The sequence below is a fragment of the Pan troglodytes genome, chromosome 18 (assembly GCF_028858775.2).
Source record: "Pan troglodytes isolate AG18354 chromosome 18, NHGRI_mPanTro3-v2.0_pri, whole genome shotgun sequence".
Lineage (NCBI taxonomy): Eukaryota > Metazoa > Chordata > Mammalia > Primates > Hominidae > Pan > Pan troglodytes.
In genome coordinates this window covers 78,987,506-79,009,577 of record NC_072416.2, presented here as the reverse complement: position 1 = coordinate 79,009,577, position 22,072 = coordinate 78,987,506, and the positions used below count along the sequence as shown (strand labels likewise).

Sequence of the window (22,072 nt, the reverse complement as noted above, 5' to 3'; positions counted from 1 at the left end):
GCAGTTTCCAAATGCAGGGCCATCCAAGTGGAGTCAGGAGCCTTAATGCCAATCACAGCCCTGGGATAGGCCGAGGAGGCTCATTGTTCACTCACTCAAGAACTGATGAAGTGCCTGTTATGTACCAGGCACAATGCTAGGTGCTGAGGACATAGAGTTGAAAGGATATGGTCTCTATCTTCAAGGAGCTTACAGTTTAAAGGGAGGCAGACATGGTCATTTACAGTATGAAGTGGCCATTGCTTACACAATTATACTTAATGAATACCCATATTCCATTTTAAGATATAAGAATCTATAACCATTTTGAAAATTAGTGATATATGAGGAAGAAACACTCCAACCCAATATGCAGTGTTTCAGCAGCCCTTATAGCACCGTTCACTTAAGCAATTCACAGTCTTCACAATCTTTGTTCATTCTGTCTGTCCTCAGCATGATAAACATTTGGGGCTAATAAGCTAGTTTTTTTTTTTTTTTCTTTAACTTACATACTAGGGCTTTCAACAGTTGAGTTTGATGTTTACAGCTTTGATTAGTTGAATTGTAGACTTATTGTGGTGGTTGGGACCATCATTCAATATACTTGCTCCCCCTGTGGTTGGAATACACCTTCCTGCATCATTGAGTTTGGCTTGGCCATGTGACTTGCTTTGGCCAAAGGAAGGCTAGCAGACTTGAGGTGAAGAGAGGCCTTAAATCTGCTTGTGTGACTTAGCTTGGCTTTTGCACTTTGTTACTCCCGTGGAAAGAAAAAGCCCTGAGAAGCCACTGGTCCAAGAAGAAGACAAGTGGTAAAGATATGAATGAAACTCACAGCAGGAAATCCAGCCCAGCTGACCTACAGCTTAAAGCAAAGCCACTCTCTGGGCCCAGCCTAGACAAGCCAAACTGCAGTGGACCTGCAGACCCAAGAACATGAGAATAAATGTTTGTGGTTGTAGAAACTTTGAGTTTTGGGGTGATTTGTTGTGCAATGCTATTTTGGCAATAATTGTGTAATATACTCATCAGGAGTCAGTTATGTTTGTTCCTAATCCTTTTTAGACTGATTGAATGTTTATTCATATAATTTAATGAAACATTACACACACTAATGGAATATGAGTGCAAAAACAAAGAGGTTTGTTTTTCTAGATAAATCTTGTTCTATGTTTAATTTTTAAAATCTTTGTTGGGTTTTGGTGTTAAATGTGACGTTGGACTCCTAAAATGAATCAAAGAGTTTTCTATCTTTTTCTACTGGCTGAAATAGTTAAAATTGTATTGGTTTTATATATTTTGAAAACATGAACCTATGTTGTCCTAAAGCCTTGTACAAGGGTAGACATTTAATCATCTTATTTTTCCATCATAATGGTTTATTCAAGTTTTCCATTTTGGGGGGTGGTTTTGGTAATAAACACATTTCTAGAAAATCATTCATTTACTAAAAGTTTAGAAAATATTGATGGTAGTATTTTCTTATAATATTTTTAAGCATTCTGAATCTTGCATATATAATTTCCCTGTTCTTTTTTTGTTTAATCAAACTTGTAAAAGGTTTTCCAGTTTTTGGAATTTTTACTTATCCTACTTTTGGTTATTTATATATTTTCTATAATTTTTTGTTATTTCATTAATCAGAGCATGTAATTTTTAAACTTTAAGTTCCAGAGTACATATGCAGGATGTGCAGGTTTGTTACATAGGTAAATGTGTGCCATGGTGGTTTGCTGTACCTGTCAACCCATCACCAAGGTATTAAGCCCAGCACGCATTAGCTATTTTTCCTAATGTTCTCCCTCCCCTGACCTTACCTCTTCACAAGCCTCAGGGTGTGTTTTTCCCCTCCCTGTGTCCATGTGTTCTCACTGTTCAGCTCCCAGTTATCCATGAGAACAGGGCATGTAATTTTAATTGCTCTTTTCTAAATTCTATTTCAGTCTTAATAGGTTGTATGTTTCTAGGAATTTATTGATTTCTTCTAGGTTATATGATGTGTTGGTGTATAAATGCTTATAGTAGCCTATTATGATCCTTTGAATTTCTGTGTTATTGGTTATAATATTTCCTCTTTCAGTTTTGATTTTGACTCTTCTTTTAGTCTAGATAAAGGTTTGTCAATTTTGTTTATCTTTTCAAAAAAGAAACTTAGTTTTCTTGATCTCTTGTTTTTCTACTCTATCTGATTATTTTTGCTCTGATCTTTATTATTTCCTTCTTTTTAATAACTATGGGCTTAGTTTGTTCTTTGTTTACCTTGAGGTGTAAAGTTAGATGAATTATTTAAGATCTTATTTTTCCCCCCATGTAGGCATTTATTGCTATAAGCTTCCCTCCTAGAACGCTTTTGCTGCGTCTCATAAAGTTTGCTATATTGTATTTCCATTTTTGTTTGTCTCAAGATATTTTTAAATTTCTCTTTTGATTTCTTCTTTGACTCATTGGTTGTTAAGGAGCATGTTGTTTATTCTTTATCAACTTGAGGAAGTTCCTCTCTATTCCTAGTTTATTGAGAGTTTTTATCACAAATGGTGTTGGATTTTGTCAAATGCTTTTTCTGCATCTATTGATATCATCATGTGAGGAGTAGGTTGTTTAATTTCTACCTATTTGTGAATATCACAGTTTTCCTCCTGTTATTGATTTCTAGTTTTGTACTATTGTGGTTGGAAAAGATGTATGATAGAGGTCAATCTTAAATTTGTTGAGGCTTGCTTTGTGGCTGCTATCGTCAAAATTCATATGTTGAAACTTAATCCCCAATATGATAGTATCAGGAGGCGAGGCCTTTATGAGGTGATCAAGTCATGAGGGCTTTGCCCTCACGAATGGGGTTAAGTGCCATTACAAAAAAAAAAAAAGTTGAGGAGCTGCCTTCTCCTGCCATGTGAGGGTGTGGCAAGAGGAGCCGTCTGTGAAGCAAAGTGCAAGATTTCATCAGACACTGAATCTGCTGGGGACTTAATCTTGGAGTTTCCAGCCTCCAGAACTATAAGAAATAAATTTCTATTATTTATAAATTAACCAATCTAAGGTATTCTGTTTAGCAGCCCGAATAATGGACTAAGACCAGACGCCTAACATATGATCTATCCTAGATAATGCTCTCTGTGCATTCAGGAAGAATGTGTATTCTGCTTCTGAATGGAAAAAAACAAAATCAGGATCAGGCACGGTGGTGCATAAGGCCAGGAGTTTGAGACGTCTAGGCAACACAGCAAGATCCATTTGGTCCAAAGTATAGTTCAAGTCAAATGTTCGCTGATTGATTTTCTGTCTTGATGATCTACTGTTTGTTCTAAGTGGGGTGCTGAAGCCCCGTGCTATTATTGTATTGCTGCCTATTTCTCTCTTTGTGTCTGTTAATATTTGCCTTACATATTTTGGTTCTCTGGTGTTGGGCACATATATGTTTACAATTGTTAGTCCTCTTGATGAATTAACTCCTTTATCATTATATAATGATCTACTTTGTCTCTTTGTCAATTTTTGACTTAGTCTATTTTGTGTGATATAAATATGGCTACCTTGCTCTCTTTTGTTTTCTTTTTGCATGGAATATCTTTTTCACTTTCAGTTTACATGTGTCCCTAAAGCTGAAGTGAGTCTCTTGTAGGTAGCATATAGTTGAGGGGAGGGGGGGTCTTATTTTTTTTTTTGTTGCTCTTTGTTTGATAGGGTCTCAATCTGTCACCCAGGTTGGAGTGCAGTGGTATGATCACAGCTTACTGTAACCTTGAACTCCTGGACTCAAACAATTCTCTTGCCTCAGCCTGCCGGGTAGCTAGAGCTACAGGCATACACCACCATACCGGGCTAATTATTTTATTATTATTATTATCATTATTTTTTTAGAGAAAGGGTCTCATTGTGTTGCCTAGACTGGTCTCAAACTCCTGGCTTCAAGCGATCCTCCTGCCTTGGCCTCCCAAAGTGCTAAGATTACAGACATGAGCCACCTGGCTCTGTTTTTTGTTTTTTTTTTTTTTTAGTCCATTCAGCCACTGTATGTCTTTTGATTGGAGCATTTAATTCATTTACATTCAAGTTAATTAATGATAGTTAAGGACTTACTGTTCTCATTTTGTTAATTGCTTTCTGGTTGTTTTTTATTTTTAAAAAGATGTTTTGTTCCTTTCTCCTTCTCTTGCTGTCTTCCTTTGTGATTTGATCATTTTCTATAGCAGTGTGATTTCATTCTTTTCTCTTCATCTGCTGTGTATCTATTCTAGGTTTTTGCTTTGTGGTTATCATGAAGCCTATATAAAACATATCATAGTTATAACAGTTAATTTTAAGCTGATGTCATCTTAACTTTGATTGCATATAAAAACTTAGCACTTTTACTCCCTTTCCCTCACATTTTATGTTTTTGCTGTCACAATTTACATCTTTTAATATTTTGTATCTATTAGCACATTATTGAAGCTATTATTATTATTATTAATTTTTGTTTCTTTGAGACGGAGTCTTGCTCTGTCGCCCAGGCTGGAGTGCAGTGGTGCGATCTCGGCTCACTGCAAGCTCCGCCTCCCGGGTTCCCGCCATTCTCCTGCCTCAGCCTCTGGAATAGCTGGGACCACAGGTGTCCGCCACCACGCCTGGCTAATTTTTTGTATTTTTACTAGAGACGGGGTTTCACTGTGTTAGCCAGGATGATCTCGATCTCCTGACCTCGTGATCTGCCCACCTCCGCCTCCCAAAGTGCTGGGATTACAGGCGTGAGCCACCGTGTCCAGCCGCTATTATTATTTTAATAGTTCTGTCTTTTAACCTTTATACTAGGGTTATAAGTGATTTACACACCACCATTACAGTATTAGAGTATTCTGAATTTGACTATATATTCACTTTTACCAGTGAGTTTTATATTTTCCTATGTTTTCATCTTACTAATTAGTGCTCTTTTGTCTCAGTTTGAAGAACTGCATTTAGCATTTTTTGTAAGGCAAGTCTAGCAGTGATGTACTTCCTGAGCTTCGTTTATCTTGGAAAGTCTTTATCTCTTCTTCATTTCTGAAGGACAGCTTTGCCAGATGTAATATTCTTGATTGACAGTTATTTTCCTTTAAGCACTGTGACTATGTCATCCCACTGTCTCCTGACCTGCAAAGTTTCTGCTGAGAAATTTGCTGATATCCTTATGAGAGTTCCCTTGTATGTGAGAAATCTCTTTCCGCTTCCTGCTTTCAAAATCTTTTTTTTTTTTTTTTTTGCCTTTGATTTTCGACAGTTTGATTATAATATGATTTGGTAAAGAATTATTTGGATTGACCCTGATTGGAGACTTTTGAGCTTCATATATCTGGATGTCCATATGTCTCACCAGATATAGGAAGGTTCCAGCCATTATTTTTTTCAATAAACACTCTGCCCATTTCTTTATTCCTTCTTCTGAGACTTCTATAATGTGAATGGTAGCTCTTATGATGGTGTCATATAAATCTTATAGGCTGTCTTCATTCCTTTTCATTCTTTTTTCTTTTTCCTTCTTTGTCTGAATATTTTTTAGAGACCTGTCTTTGAGTTTACAGATTACTTGCCTAATCATATCTGCCGTTGTCCCCTTCTATTGCAGTTTTTTCATTTTATTCATTGTTTTCTTCAATTCCAGAATTTTTGTTTTTTTAAAATGATTTCTATTTCTTTTTTTTTTTTTTTTTTTTTTTTGAGACAGAGTCTCGCTCTGTCGCCCAGGCTGGAGTGCAGTGGCGCGATCTCGGCTCACTGCAAGCTCCGCCTCCCGGGTTCACGCCATTCTCCTGCCTCAGCCTCCCGAGTAGCTGGGACTACAGGCGCCCGCTACCACGCCCGGCTAATTTTTTGTATTTTTTTAGTAGAGACGGGGTTTCACTGTGTTAGCCAGGATGGTCTCGATCTCCTGACCTCGTGATCCGCCCGCCTCGGCCTCCCAAAGTGCTGGGATTACAGGCGTGAGCCACCGCGCCCGGCCGATTTCTATTTCTTTATTGAACTTGTTGTTTCATTTATTTATTGTTTTTTGATATTGTTGAGTTGCTGTGTTTTTTTGTTTTTGTTTTTGTTTTTTACAGCTCTTTGAGTTTTCTTAAGAAATTATTTTGAAATCTTTTCAGGCAATTACATATCTCCTTATCTTTGGTTATTCTGTTCTTTTGGTGGTGTCATGTTTTCTTGATTTCTTTTTTTCCCTGCCCTGTCCTCCTTTACCTTGATTTTTCATGCTTCTCTACATTTTTTGTTGCTATCTTCACATTTGAAGGAGTAGTCACCTCTTCAAGTCTTTACTGACTGTCCTTGGGAGAGAAATGCTTCCACCAAACAGCCCAGCTGGGAATTTCAAGGCTCTCTTAGATGCTTTCTATGGATACATCCACTGTACACCTCTTGTTCCCTCTAAGGGGATTTCTCTTCTTCTTCTCCTCCTTCTCCTTCTTCTTCGCCCAGGCTGGAGTGCAGTTGCATGAACTTGGGTCACTGCAACCTCTTCCTCCTGGGTTCAAGCAGTTCTTCTACCTCAGCCTCCCAAATAGCTGGGACTACAGACATGTGCCACCACAGCCAGCTAACTTTTGTATTTTTAGTAGAGATGGGGTTTCACCATTTTGGCCAAGCTGGTCTTGAACTCCTAACCTCAAGTGATCCATATGCTATGGCCTCCCAAAGTGCTGGGATTACAGGTGTGAGCCACTGCACCCAGCCCTTCTAAGGGGATTTCTTAAGGTTGTATACCTGCTCTTGACTCTGCAAAGCCAGGCCAGGTGCTCAGAGTCTCCTGTTTGTTTTTCCTAGAATGGTGTCTTGAAACCCTCAAATTGTGTGCATTCCTCCAATCCCACAAAATTGAACTGGCTCTTTTTGTAAGATGCTTGCAGTGCTGTCCACAGGGGCATGCTTGGGAGACTGGTCTGGGGAAGATGGGGTTGAGGGTAAGCAGTGTTTGGGGTGCCTGTGGGTCACTTGGGAGGGGTCCACGAGCAAGGCATCCCAAGTGGCTCATGGACGAGTTTCCTGATGGAGTCTGTGGATCTGCATCCTCTCTTCATAGGAACATGCTCTCCCCACCACTGAGCCATACAGTTCACCTCAGTATTCTTGCCGAGATGAGAAAGAAGTGGTCTTCATGAACTGTGTCCTGCATGACTGGGGAAGCTGGACATTCACCACTATGCTCTCGCTTTCTCCCGTGGGAGAAATTGTGATCAAAGTGGACAACCTCTTTTTGTCACTGAGCTATGCTGTCTTGGAGGGCAGATGACATGGACAGTGTTAACTGTTCTTGTTACCCTCTTCAGTGCACCTAGCCTCAGAGTTGTTGTGCCAATAGTGTGCTGAAACTTTTCCACTGGACTCTTCCCAAAGATACTCCTATCTGTTGGTAATTATTAAAGTTAATGCTTCTGTGGAGTGAGGCGTGATGATGGTAGAAAGCTCTGATTCCACCATTTTGCTGATGTCAGTTTTAATTTCTAACTGTTCACCTTCGTTCTGACATTTTGTCCCTGGGCTCTGCTTGTCATTCTCATTCCCTGAGCTCTCATATGTACCAAGAACATGTCTCTTTCCTTCACTTCTGTAGCTAGCGTCACAAAAACAAGAATCTATATGGATCATTGTGTTCGTGATAGAGTCCCTGTTTTAGTGCTTAGTGCTTTTGGCCTTAAATTCCATCTTTTCTGGTAATATTGCTTCCTTTCCTCCTTTGTTTTTCACTGTGTTTTCCTGGTGTCTGCTTGTCCATCCCTTTATTTTTAACTTTTCTTTAGCATAAAGACTGATATGCTTAATCTTACATTTTACATTACTTTAAAATTTACATTCATAATTATTTTAATTATCAATTTCTATTAGTTTTTCATTTTTTTCTGATTTCATTGGATTGCTATTCATTCTATTTTCCTTCTGTTTTCTCCTTGTGAATTTAGATGTTTTATTGGAATTTTTGTTCCATTCTCTTTTCTTATGCTCATTAGACATCTATGTACTATTTTTTTTTTTGCAAGTGAGATTCCAGTGTTTCCTCCAGAAAGGCACATTATTCCTCCACCATGGTCTTCTTTTTCCTGTGTACCTTGACCCTGTAGGAGATGAGACTTCTAAAGTGATTCCTTTCCCTCTTTTCTCCTCATCACCCCTTCCCACTCTCTAAGGTGAGATCCTTGGAACATTTTTACGTCTCTTCTCCCTCTCCACCTATAACTCCTAGGTTTTCCTGGAATTCTCTAGGATTTTAGTCCCAGATGATTACTGGAATTTTCCTTGCTGTACGTCCCTCCTGTTTCCAAAGGACTTATGCAGCATTTACACTACATAACCCCCATTAGCCATGAATATCCACTTAACCTGTCTATATTGGGTTGGTTTTTCATCAGTATTGTGTTTCCTCTCATCTCCCTATATCTTGAAGTCTCAATCTAACTCTCTCTTTTGAAGATCTTTGCTTGATTATTTTCTTCAGATGGGAATTGCTGGTGGTATACTCTTCACATTCTTTTGTGTTAACAGTTTCCTTCTTTTGCCTTGGTGGGTGAATACCATCTTGAATAAGTAGAGGATCATAAGTTGTTTTCAGCTTAGCTATTGGCAAATGTCATTTCCATTGTCTACTGGCTTCCAATATTGACAATAAGAAGTCAGATGCCAATTTTCCCCTTTGCAGATAATGTGTACTTTCTGTTTATTAGCTTGTCAGCATTTTGTTCTGTTTTTGTTTTAAACTTTCAGGAATCTTACCAGGACATGCCCAAGTGAGTGTTTTCCTTTATCAATCAAGTCTAGAACTCTGGGAGTCATTTCAATCTCTAGACTCCAGGGTCTCTTCAGTTTAGGAATAATTTTTTGTATTACACACTTTATAATTATTCCCTCTCCTTTGTTTCCTTTTTTCCTGAAATTTGTATCATTGCTCATGGTAGGTCTCCTGGATCCAGCCCCAAGTCTCATCTTTCCTCTTATTTGTCCACCATTTTGCTTGATCCATATGGTGAGAATTTTTTCCAATGTATTTCTAGTCACTAGTTCATATCTCTCCAATGACCATTCTCTCTTTAACTCATCTACCAAATTGTTCAATGGAACAGCTGCCAGATAAAGTGCAGAACAACTAATTAAATGTGAATCTCAAACAAACGTTGAAATTTTTAGTGTAAGTATGTTGACTATAGCATGGGACATAATATACTAAAATTATTTACTATTTATGTGAAATTCAAATTTAATGGGGTGTCTTGTAGTTGTTTGTATGTAGTTGCTTTAATTCTGGCAACCCTATTCAATGGAGAAATCATATCTCTGAGGTCCAGACATTCTTTTTGTGTATGCATTTGATTCTCCTTAAGTGTCCTTGTTTATTTGCTTGGTTCTTTGTTGTTTTTAAAATCTTCAGTTCACTGGCCAGGTGTTTTGTTTGTTTGGGTTGGTCTTTCTCTGTTTGGATGCTGAGTTTCCCTTACTATGTTATGTTAAAAACAGTCAGAGATCTGCTTGTCATGGGACCCCAAGTAGAGGCTGACCTCTGACTGGTAGAAGATAAAGGAATTTTTCCCATAGCGGGAAGGGGGAGGGTATATAGTAGAAGGTGGACAGCAGTCCCATGCTGAGGGCCTAAGAAGAGCCCCTCTGTGCCAAAGTGTCTTTGTGCTCTTCTAGCTTCACAGATGCAAAAGATTAAGTTTACCTGTTCGGTGTCTTTGTGGCCTCTAAAAGCCATGGATCCCACACATACTCAGATAGGATTGATACTGTCTCTCACCTCAGGGATGCTTGTACTACCACAGATCACACTGTTTTTGCAAATCTGTCATTAGCAATCTCTGCTTCCAGGTTTTCAGGTGCTGGTTCCATGGCTCTTCCTGAACTCAAAATAAGGAAACTCCATAGACATTGTCCACTGGAACTCGTTCCCATCTACCCTCCACTCTATCCAGGTAAGAAACCAACCATCTCAGGAAAGGAACCAGGCAGGAGTCAGAGGGGAAGATGGGCACTGAAGGTATCAAAATACCCAAAAGATGCAAATTGCTAAAGGAAACAATAATCAGATTAGGTGTGGTGAAAGACCTGGAAAAAAATTTGAAAAAAAAATTAAAGTGTAAGAGGATTCTGCTCTTGGAATATATCACAGTTGTCTTTATGTTCTCACTTCATTTAAACCAACCAAAACTGAAATCAGAAAGGAGGCATATGAATGTGATCTATGCAGAGAAGATAACAAGGATGCTGTGTAGCTAGAGCCACACATGGCTTGGGATGAGTGTATTACAACAGGCATAGAACATTTCATTATCTTGGAGGGTTCTACTGGACAGTACTACAATTAATTGTCTATACTCACAGAGAGGTCCTTGCCTCTCCATTACAAACACTGGCTAACCAATCTGAATGTTTGTATCTTGAGGTAAAATGATATTTTTCTTTTTTCTTTCTTTCTTTCTTTTTTTTTTTGAGACAGAGTCTTGCTCTGTCGCCCAGGCTGGAGTGCAGTGGCGCGATCTCGGCTCACTGCAAGCTCTGCCTCCCGGGTTCATGCCATTCTCCTGCCTCAGCCTCCCGAGTAGCTGGGACTACAGGTGCCCGCCACCACGCCTGGCTAATTTTTTTGTATGTTTTTCGTAGAGACGGAGTTTCACTGTGTTAGCCAGGATGGTCTCGATCTCCTGACCTTGTGATCCACCTGCCTCGGCCTCCCAAAGTGCTGGGATTACAGGCGTGAGCAACTGCGCCTGGCCAAAATGATATTTTTCATACATGTATTGTTTTAATATGGCACTTGAACCTGGTGGACATCATGCTGAATGAAGTAAGTCAGGCTCGGAAACACAAATATCACATCATCTCACTTATAGGTAGAATTATGAAAAATCAAATTCATAGAAGTAGAGAGTAGAAGGGCGGTACTGGAGACTGGCTGGGGGAAGGAGAAGAAGAAATGAAGAGATATTGGTGCAAGTGTACAAAGTTTCAGTCATACAAGACCAATATGCTTTTGAGATTTATTGCATGACATAATGACTATAGTTAATAAAAATGATTTGTATATTTCAAAATTGCCGAGAGAATAAATTTAAATGTCTTACCACAAACATGATAATTAATTGAGGTGATGGATATATTAATTATCTTGCTCTAATCACTTCATATTGAATAAATGTATCAAAACTTCATAGTGTACCCCATAAATATATACAATTATGAGTTGCCATTTTAAAATATTATGAATTTAGGCCAGGCACAGTGGCTCATGCTTGTATTCCCAACACTATGGGAGGCTGAGGCAGGAGGATCACTTGAAGTCAGGAGTTCAAGACCAACCTGGGCAACGTGGTGAAACCCTGTCTCTACTAAAAATACAAAAATTAGCTGGGCATGGTGGTGCATGCCTGGAATCCCAGCTACTCAGGAGACTGAGGCAGGAGAATCATTCAAACTTGGGAGGTGGAGGTCGCAGTGATCTGGGAGTCTCAAAAAAAAAAGATTATTAATTTAAAAATATTTTAAGTGATCAGCTGTTACTCTACCCCAATCTCATTGGAGAATAAGATTCTACTGCGGTTCTAAGTCATTGTGTGCTGAGTAAAGTGGTTAACTAGTGATTTGAAAGAATACAGGAGAGAGGGTAGGAGAGTGAGTAACAGGTGGAGCCTCTGTTTTCTTTATAGAAAAAAGTAAACAACTCTTTGTTTAGTTAGAGAGCACTTAATTTTAGGATGGGCTTCACTGGAGGATAAATGGCTCATTACCCACCTCCATGATTCTGGAGGTGAAGGCACTTGTAGCTCCACCATTAGCCAGCTGGATAACAGGCCCATGTCTGTCCTGGCCAAGCCTGTTTTGCTGTCCGGTTGCTTCGGCCAAGAAGCCTTCCCAGAATCGTGCCCTCCTTCCTCATGCCTGTGCTTTCTGTGTTGTATTTCTTTGTATTTTCTTTTTGCTTATAATTTTCTCCCCCCACTGTAAGCCCCATGAGGACAAGGAACATGATTGGTTTTGCTCACTGCCGTATCTTCCGTACCTAGTACGTAACAGGACATCAATAAATATTAGTTGAATGGAAGATTAAATCAACAAAATGGTGAGTTCCTGATGATCATAGGTATGTACCACCTGGGTTCTATTCCGTTAAGGAATGGGAGATTGGCTGCCGGAGGCAAGAACGTGTTTCATTTACATTTACGCATTTGACCCTGAAAAATGTCACCAGATTTTACAAGTTATTTACAATGGTGTCTTGGAATGACTGCAGGCTCATAAATAACCAGGAAAGATAAGGCTGAAAAAAAAAAACAGTTGAAGAATCAGTTGCTTGTTTTAAAAACTCATTTCACAATGCGTTATTTTCTTACCAAAGAGGCAGGAAGCTCAATGTCTATAAAACTTTAAAGTAAGCATTTCCCTTTAAAATGAAGACACACTCTTAAACCTCTCTGTGAACCAATCTCTCCATAAAAATTTATGATGTATTTGAATTAGAGCGTGCTAATTTAAGTGTGATGCACAAAGAGCACTGCAAAGGAAAAAACAAACCTTAATTTTATTTAATCTCAAATAATAACTAATAATCGCACAAGAAATAATCAGGATCTTTGAAAATATAAGCAGTCATTTACATTGCCATTGGTAGCTTAAATGTGTAGCCCAGCAATCAGAACAAGGAGTCAAAGTTTCTTTTCAAGGATCTGAAATAAAAAGGCAAATAGCAAAGCATGTGCCCAAACAGCCGGCTTGGAGTAACTCCCTGTCCCAGGATGCTCAATGCCTTTGTAAAAGAAATATCAATCGGGAATGTTCTTCTAACATAAATAAGCTAGAGGAAATATCTTGATTTTTAGAACTGATAGGATTTCAAAACAGGAAAATCTTCAAAGCTGATACATTTTTTTTGAAAGAACAAGATATTTCTTCCCAAGGCAGCATTCGTGCCCTGGAACTAGCTGAGCAATCCTCCTGCTGACCTTTCCCCTTGTTCTGAAAGGCTTAATGGTGACTAGCATGCCATTTCTCATGCGTCTTGAGTCAATGTGGTGTTCTGAGTTTTATTAGGTTGGTGCAAAAGTAATTGCAGTTTTGCCATTAAAAGTAATGACAGGCCGGGTGCAGTGGCTCACGCCTGTAATCCCAGCCCTTTTTGGAGGCTGAGGCAGGTGGATCATGAGGTCAAGAGATTGAGACCATCCTGGCCAACATGGTAAAACCCCGTCTCTACTAAAAATACAAAAATTAGCTGGTGTGGTGGTGCGTGCCTGTAATCCCAGCTTCTCAGGAGGCTGAGCAGGAGAATTGATTTTACCAGGGAGGCAGAGGTTGCAGTGAGCTCAGATCATGCCACTGCACTCCAGCCTGGCGACAGAGCAAGACTCTGTTTCAAAAAAAGAAAAAAAAGAAAAAAAAAAGAGACAAAAACTGCAACTAGTTTTGCACCAACCTCATAGTTCCTAACTAAACTCTATATTCTTTACAAATACTCCATCTTGAATGATAACAATAGACACTGAGGACTCCTAGAGGGAGAAAGAAGGAGGAGGCAAGGGTTGAAAAATGAACTGTTGTGTACTCTGCTCACTACCCCGGTGACAGGATGTTTCTTAACCCAAACGTCAGCACCATGCAACATACTCACATAACAAACCCGCACTTGTACCCCCGAATCTAAAATAAAAGCAGAAATTATATGAAAAAACTGGGGTGGGAGTTGGAATGAACTTTAGATATGTAATAAATTTGTTTGAAAACTGTTAATTTCTCATGCTTTCATTAAAAAAATAATTTTCCTCAAGAAACCCCAAATTCTCCACCTCAGGAATGAAAAGTGCATTTGAATTTCAAGAAGGTATGGGCATGAGAACCTTGCAGTTTTCTAATTTGTGGAGACAAAATAATTTTTATAACACCAACCAGAGGTTTCCTCTCCAAACCCCTTGTAATTCCTTTCTGAGCTCTCTTCCTTCTAGAATCTTGGGGCATCTGAAAAACTCAAAGCTATGTAAACACAACATATTGGTTGTTGCAGACAGGATAGCTTCTTGTCTTCTTTCCCTTGTGATATGGTTTGGCTGTGTCCCCATCCAACTCTCAACTTGAATTGCATCTTCCAGAATTCCCACATGTTGTAGGAGGGACTCAGGGGGAGGTAATTGAATCATGGGGGCTGGTCTTTCCCCTACTATTCTCCTTTTAATTAATAAGCCTCACAAGATCTGATGGGTTTATCAGGGGTTTCCGCTTTTGCTTCTTCCTCATTTTCTCTTGCTGCTGCCATTTTCGCCTCCCGCCATGATTCTGAGGCCTCCCCAGCTATGTGGAACTGTAAGTCCAGTTAAACCTCGTTTTCGTCCCAGTCTCAGGTATGTCTTTATCAGCAGCATGAAACGGACTAATACACCTTGTTTTCTCACAGTGGGGTTGTAAACATTTGTAAATGTGGCCACCTTAGAACAGACGTTGAGTGGAAATAAGAATTGTAGGGTAGCACTGAAGCCAGTTGCCTTGTGTAGGATCATGTTCTCTGTTTTCACACCTTTTCTTGTCCTCCTCTTAAAAGATGTCTCCTTCTAGTATTCTACCAGACTACCTTAGTCTTCTGATTTTCCTTTCTATCCAAGCTTATTTTTATAAAGGATGGGATCAATTTATTGATGTGATTGAGATGGACCCTCCTTCTAGCGGCAAGGCATTCTAATGGAATATTAAAATTATAAAGATGACTCCCCCAGACCCAGAAAAAACAAATCTTTGGCCTTGAACAGTGCTGTTAGAACCAATTCTGTAGGGAAGTTTGTGAAAGTAACTTGCAAAGCTACTCAATATGGATATTAAACAGCCTAGTTTTTCCCAATTGTGCCTCATTTCAACTGTGTCCTCTGGGTACTACTGGCTTCCCAGTGGTTGGGTTGAGTATAAGCCCCCAAATATGAGTAAAAGAAGAAAAAGTTAATTCAATCACCAAGTCTTGCTAGCATATTAAAAATTGGATAGGTGAATGTTCAATCATATGTTTTGGCTTTGGCCAGCCAGATGAGGTCAATTTTTAGATTTGAACTGCTTAGAATTCTTCAGGCAAGTCTTGATGGAGCACTTCTTGGACAGTTAGAACTTTACCAGGTTCACAGGAGAGCTCAGATGAAGCGAACACCTCATCCACACTGGTTTCCTCTGGAGAGCTTTACTGTTGAGAGGTGGTTTTCATAGCCGCAAAATGACAAGTGCAAGTTGAGTAGATCAGTGTTTATCAACCAGGTGCCACATTGTGCCCCAGGAGACATTTGACAATGATGGGGTGTTACTGGCATCTAGTAGACAGAGGTCGGGGATGCTGCTTAACATCTTACAATGCACAGGACAGTTGCCACAGCAAAGCATTACCCAGACCCAAATGCCAATAGTGCCAAGGTTGAGAAGCCCTGCAGTAGAGAATGCTGAATGTCACAACCAGGGAAGCAAAAGCTGTCAGTGGTGAAAGGGATGTGTATGGCACTTAGAGTAGAATCACAGCCAGAGTCAGGACACAGGTAGATTTTGGAGAACTGGAAGTGAGGACCAAAACCAGGGGAAAAGTGAGAGAAGCCAAGACCGTGGCTATGATCCAGGTTGTAATACCTGAAGCTTCCTTGGCTTCTATGGTGGGGTACTGGACTTGCCTAATTTCTAGGCATGGAGTTGTGGCTTGTAACAATGGTGGGAGATGGGCAGTGCTTTGGGAATGTAGCTGACCACTGCATGGGTGCTAACTAGCCCAGGGATCTTAAAGAATTTGTGTAGGCCATGAGGATCCACTCCAGCCACTGAATAGTCATAGAATTGAATCTAGGACATTATCGTATGCTACTACCATGCAGTTTTATCCCTTCTAAGAATCCAAATGCCCTAGTTTAATTTCTAAATTTCTGTTTTGTTTATTTTCACTAAAGCAACATGTTAGTGGACTGAGGAGGGAAGTGAATTCATGGCTGGTCCTCATCTTGATATCTTTTAATAGGATCATGAGGCAGTGTGGCAGGAAGAAAATGTTGTATTTAGTTAAAAAAAAAAAACAAAGAGAATCTGCCTTTTAAGAGAGGAAGAGCATGGCTATCAGAAGTGAATGGCTCTTTGATGGATTAAAATACTTTGATGAGACTTTGTGGTTGATGAAGATGCCTCTGTCTTGCTTTTTTGACTACTTCTAGGCAAAACCTAGATTTGTAAGGGTAAGTGAGAGAGCTCAACTGCTTCAGCTTAGAAATTAAGGATTTTGACTGTTTGTGGGCAGCCCAAGAATGAGGAAACTGAATGTGGGCAGCCCAAGAATGAGGGGCCCAGTGTGTGAGAATTGGATCCCAGAAATATGGCCATAGGCAGCCTCTGGGGAGAAACCAAGGCCATGAGAAGTTCCCCATGAAGGAGACATTATGGGACGTGTGTGAAAATGACACAGTTTTAAATTAGGTGCATTCTGGCTTTGAAGGAACGGTTGTAAAGAAACCACTTATATTATCCCTAAAAGCCTCAGTAAATGTTTGCCACACAATGTAACAGCTTTGGGATAGTTGCTGGGGAAGAGGGAAGGAGCCTGAGTGGGGTTCAGAAGCAGCAGGGAAGAGAGGTGACCCCCAGGAGGGTAAGCCCTACTCCATCCACTCCTCTTTCCCATTCCCACTCTCTGAGGCACTGGAAAGGTCACAGGACCTCTCCTAGTACATGAGATGGGAGCTCGACACATTTTATTTGGAGAATAAAAGAAAATATGCCGTCATCAAACTAGAGCGTGTTGGGGGGCATCTGGTTTACAGAACTAAGTTAAGGAGAAGAACTCTCAAGCAATGGTGACATCTGCCAGCTCTGCAAAGTGGGCCCTGCCTTGTCACACAAGTCTCCTTGGGCAAATGTTTTCTATGTAGATTTTAGAAAGTTTCCTGTGACTTTCTCAAGGTCTTTTGGTGACACATGCAGCTTGAAGCTTTTGCAAGGGGCTGGAGTCTAATCTCTTCTTGCCCAGCTTGGCTGCAGGAGAAGAAGGGAGATATGTTAGGACTTGGCTTTGACTGAGGTGGTGTAGCCTGGGGTTGCAAGGGCTGTTGCCAAGGCTTTCTGGTGGCATCACATGCTTCAGGAGTTGGATGAATTTTCTGTCATCTTTTGGACTCTTGTCGCCTCAAGATCGCTTGTTTTGTTGCATTGCAAAGATCATGTTAGCTGTGTCTCCTTGCCGTTCTGAGAGTGCCTGGCTGCCAAACACAGTCCAAGAACTGTTGAAGAGGCGTCTTGCCAAAGGTGACAAGTTGAAGATGCCAAGGCGTTTGCTGCAGCCATTTTTCTTGCCCAATCTTTATCATCTTCCATTAGTCAGGAGTATTAATGGACAGTCCTGGAGTGTCCAAATGGCAATAATCCATCTTTTTCCCAATCCTATTAAGGGTGTTTCAGTGCAGCTGTTGGAATAGTAATGTTTGTGCATTATTGCTGTTCTCAGGGTACTGTAAACTTCTCCCCCTCCTGGATCTTTGCTCACTAAATCAGCCCTAACACTTTCTCTTCAGTCTCTTTCTCTTGACTTTCCCCTAGATCTCGCCCCTAGACCATCACTCAGCTGGTTCCTCTTCATTGCCTCCCCCTTAGTTCAAATGTTTCTTCTTTGGAGAGTTTGGGGTTTTGCTCCCCCTCTTCTCTGCCATTCTATAGTAGGTTTTTTTTTTTTTTTTCTTAAAATAGTGCATATCATCTGGGTGCGGTGGCTCATGCCTATAATCCCAGCACTTTGGGAGGCTGAGGGGGTGGATCACGAGGTTAGGAGATAAAGACCATCCTGGCCAACATGGTAAAACCCTGTCTCTACTAAAAATACAAAAAAATTACCTGGGTATGGTGATGCGTGCCTGTAATCCCAGCTACTCTGGAGGCTGAGGCGTGAGAATCGCTTGGAGCCGGGAGGCAGAGGTTGCAGTGAGCAGAGATCATGCCACTGCACTCCAGTCTGGTGACAGAGTGAGACTCCGTCTCAAAAAAAAAAAAAAAAGGTGTATATCACTACCTGTATTGGCTTGTTTAATTGCTTACTTAGTGTCTTAGTCTGTTGTGTTGCTATAAAGGAATACCTGAGGTTGGGTAATTTATAAAGAAAAGAAGTTTATTTGGCTCATGGTTCTGCAGGCTGTACGTGAAGCATGGCCAGCATTTGCTTCTGGTGAGGGCCTCAGGCAGCTTCCAGTTATGGCAGAAGGCGAAGGGGAGCTGCATCACATGGCGACAGGAAAGAACAGAGAGGAGGAGGTGCTAGGCTTTTTCTTAGTACCCAGATCTTGCCTGAACTAATAGAGTAAGAACTCACTCATAGGTATGGCACCAAGACATTCACGCATGATCTGCCCCCATGGTCCAAAAACCTCCACTAGGCCTCACCTCCAATACTGAGGATCAGATTTCAACATGAGATTTGCAAGGACAAATACCCAAACTGTATCACTTGCTTATTATCTTTCTCCCTCTACTAGAATATAAGCTCAAGAATGACCAGGATTGCATTCGACATGCTCACCATCGTATCCTTCCCATGTACAACTGTACCCTGCACACAATAGGTTCTCAAGAAATATTCATGTAATAAGTGAATAATTGAATGAATGAATGACTAAGTGAAACTTCTCTTTACAACAAGCAAATGTAATAGCCCTTTCTAAGCTCTCATCCTCCTCATTGTCCTTGATGGATTCCCACCACACTCAGAATTCCTTTTCACTTTTCCATGCATATGAGGCCCCATCTCATCAGGTGCTGGTCTTCTTAGCTTTCTGTCTCCTACCACTTTTTGTCTTGCTTCGGGAACTCCACTGTCTTTTCTGTTATAGGAACATGCTAAGGTTATTCTTCATGGTCAAGAGCACAAGCTCTGAACCCAGCCGAATCTGTTTTTGAACTCAAGTTCCACTTACTGCTAGCTGTGTGATATTGGGAAATTCTTTATGTTCTGTAACCCTCCCCTCCCTCATGTGTAAAATGGAAGTAATGATGGTACCTGTCTCATATGTGGCAACTATGTGGGGCAGCACACTCAAGGAATGAAGGAAGTTTCAGTGAATGTCAACTTTATAAAGAGAGTGTTGAGGCAGCCCAGTGCAGCAGTTTGGGAGCCAGGAACAGCGTGTGGGCCGGAGTGTGGCTGGAGGACAGGAGGTCAAAGATACGGGTTGAGGGTGGAATAGGAAGACCCTGGAACGTCATCCTGGGAGCTTGAGATTTTATTCTACATTTCTCTTGTTCTTAACTATTTAGGGTGATGGATCTCTGCAGTGAGTGGAAGAGTTCCTCATGGCCCCCAAGGTTATATCCATCTAGAACTTCAGCACGTAATTTCATTTGGAAATAGTGCCTTTGCGGATATAAGTTAGGTAAAACTGGAGATGAGATCATACTGGATTAGGATGGGATCTATATCCAATGAAAATGTCTTCATAAAAAACAGGAAAGAACCCATAGAAACACAAGGAAGAAGGTCATGTGAAGATGGAAGCAGAGATTGGAGGGATGCAGCCACCGGCCCAGGAATGCCAGCAGCCACCCAGAAGCTGGAAGGAAATGAGGGATTCTCTCCTAGAACCTTTAGAGAGAACATGGTCCTGTGAACAGCTTGATTTTGGACTTGCCCATAGCTTGTATACTCTTACTTTGGATACAATTTTATCCAAACTTGGCTAAACAGTTTCTCAGCCTATGGAAAATTTAAAATGGAGAAGATTCAACTCGATTCTTACAGATTCAAAGCAAGAAAATGATGGGAACATAGGAGGAGACCAAGAAAGCCTATAAAAAGCAAAAATATGAAGTGAACATTGTGGTAGCTTTAAGATGTTTAGTGTAGCTGCAGGCACCCTATACACATGAAAATCCCCAAGGGGATCCCCATATCACAGTGTAGTGTGATATTTGACATTCGTGATCATCTAGAGATGTACAGAAAAGGTGAATCTATGTTCTGTATATTCTGCCTAAGGCAAAGAAATGTTTAGCTCTCTTTAAAATAGTTCCATAATTTTTTCTAAAAAGCTTTGCTTGAAAACTGTAAGCTTCCCATATCTGGAGCATTTCACTTTAAATATTTGGATAAATATGTTATCTTCTTACTTGGACATTTCATGTGTTTAGGGATTGTCTTCTAAATTCTTCCTAATTCATATAGCTGCTAACACTTCCCGCAGAGCTAAACCATTACAGATATGAAATAAAGACCTATTGATTTGACTTACTTTTACTTGTAAAACCTTCTGAGTGTTATAACCTTATTTAATCTTTCAGCTTTTACAGTTTCAAGAGTTTGTGTCACAATTAGAAGAATTCAGCTGCACCTCCAAGTGACAGCAGTTGCTCTGGTTGGTGGGTGATCTCAGGAGGCTTGAAAATTGCTTTGTCTGTGAGGGAAGTAAGACACTTTCAGAGCCCCACTTTAGAAGGTGTGAACTGGCTAGATAATGAACCCCAGGGCTAACGCTGCTATAGCAGTGGGAAGGAGGTGATGGGTTTTCAGTTTGGACCTCAAACATCAATACCCTCCTGGTAGGGGGAGGAACAGAGTCCCTCCTTTACTTCTCCATTAGAAAGAATGAGATGGCAAGACAATGAAACAGGCAAAGTGAACAGAGATGCAAGACAAAATTCAGGTGAGAGAGCCGGAGCATCACTCAGCCATTCCTGACATGTAAAACAGGCAACTAGAAATTTGCAGAAAGGAAGCGAAGTCTCCATAAAGATGTTTTTAAAGTGAGCTTGAAGTATTTGGAGACAATTCAGTGTTACATAAAATCTGCAAATCTCTGGATAAAGAAGCAGAGATCCCAGCATGGGACAAATGGAGCCTCAAAAGTGGGAAGAAGACAGAGAAGACCAGGGCAGAATGCATCTCTTCCTTTCTCTTGGCTTTCCTGGATAAGGACTGCATCATTCCTGTGGAAGGACAGGCCATCAGCTCCGAAACACTGTATGTATTTTCCAGTATATACTGCTAGCTGTGTGATGTTGGGAAAATTCGTTACCCTGTCTAACCCCCACTTCCCTCATCCGTAAAATGGAAATAATGATAGTACCTACCTATCTCATAGGTGGTAACTACAAGGGGCAGCACACTCAGGGAATTAAGGAAGTTTCAGTGAACATCAACTTTATGAACAGAGTGTTCATAAAGGCGGGTCAGTGCAGTGGTTTGGGAGCCAGGAGCAGCACGTGGGCCGGAGTGTGCCTGCAGGAGACAAGGTCAGAGATGTTGCTAATAATGGAGAATAAAGGATGCATTCTCATTACTGACCTTGGAGTCGTTCATTCATTCCCAGAATGTGTTTTGTCAGCTTACTAAAACACTAAGTTAAATAATCCCAGGTTTTGTTTATTATAAATACTAAGACTTAGTGGACCCAAGGTTAATGACATCCAGAGTAGACAAACATCAAGTGTGTACTGCTTCTGTGCCAAGCGTCCTTCATCTAGATGTCCATGGATCATATTTGGGAGGAATGAGGAGTTCCTGGAAATTTATACGAAATTCAGTGTAGTTGCACGTGTGCACTTTCATGGCTAGCTAACCAACAGCTTTCACTATGTTTTCCAGGATCTGTGATCCTAGTAGGGATAAACAACACAGCCTTTTAGAATACTCTCTTAAAATTTTATTATTGCCGTAGTACATAAATAATATGATACTGAAGTTGTCAAAAATGCATATGAACAAAACGAAAAATTATTAATGCCAAAGACTAGTTATTCCTACAGATGTTAAATATCAAAAATTATATATGTATAAAAATATGCACACACAACTAAAATACACATTAGATATATATACAATCATGCAGTGCTTAACGACAGGGATATGTTCTGAGAAATGTGTCATTAGATGATTTCATCAATGTGCAATTATCAGTGTACAGTATTTACACAAACCTAGATAGCATATATAGAGTTTTATTTATCAACATTTCTTCACGTGGAAAAACAACTGTTTCAGCACCATTACTGAATATCAATCATTTCCCCTACTTGATCTGCGGTGCCAATATCAAGTACCACATATCAGGTTTCTATATACGCTCCATAGTAATCTTATGGGACTACCATAATACATGCAGTCTGCTGTTGGCTGAAATGTCATTATGTA

General features: G+C 40.3%; 1 long non-coding RNA gene across 1 annotated transcript in view; it reads left to right on the top strand.

Moving 5' to 3' along the window:
- The window catches only part of LOC101058905 (uncharacterized), a 65,811-nt gene extending 44,586 nt beyond the window's left edge, over positions 1 to 21,225 (top strand). Inside the window, exons 2-4 of the long non-coding RNA XR_675075.4 lie at positions 9,787 to 9,890; positions 11,921 to 12,034; positions 19,204 to 21,225. This is a non-coding gene — a long non-coding RNA (uncharacterized LOC101058905). The remainder of the gene's footprint in view (positions 1 to 9,786; positions 9,891 to 11,920; positions 12,035 to 19,203) is intronic.
- The last annotated feature ends 847 nt before the right edge of the window (positions 21,226 to 22,072 follow it).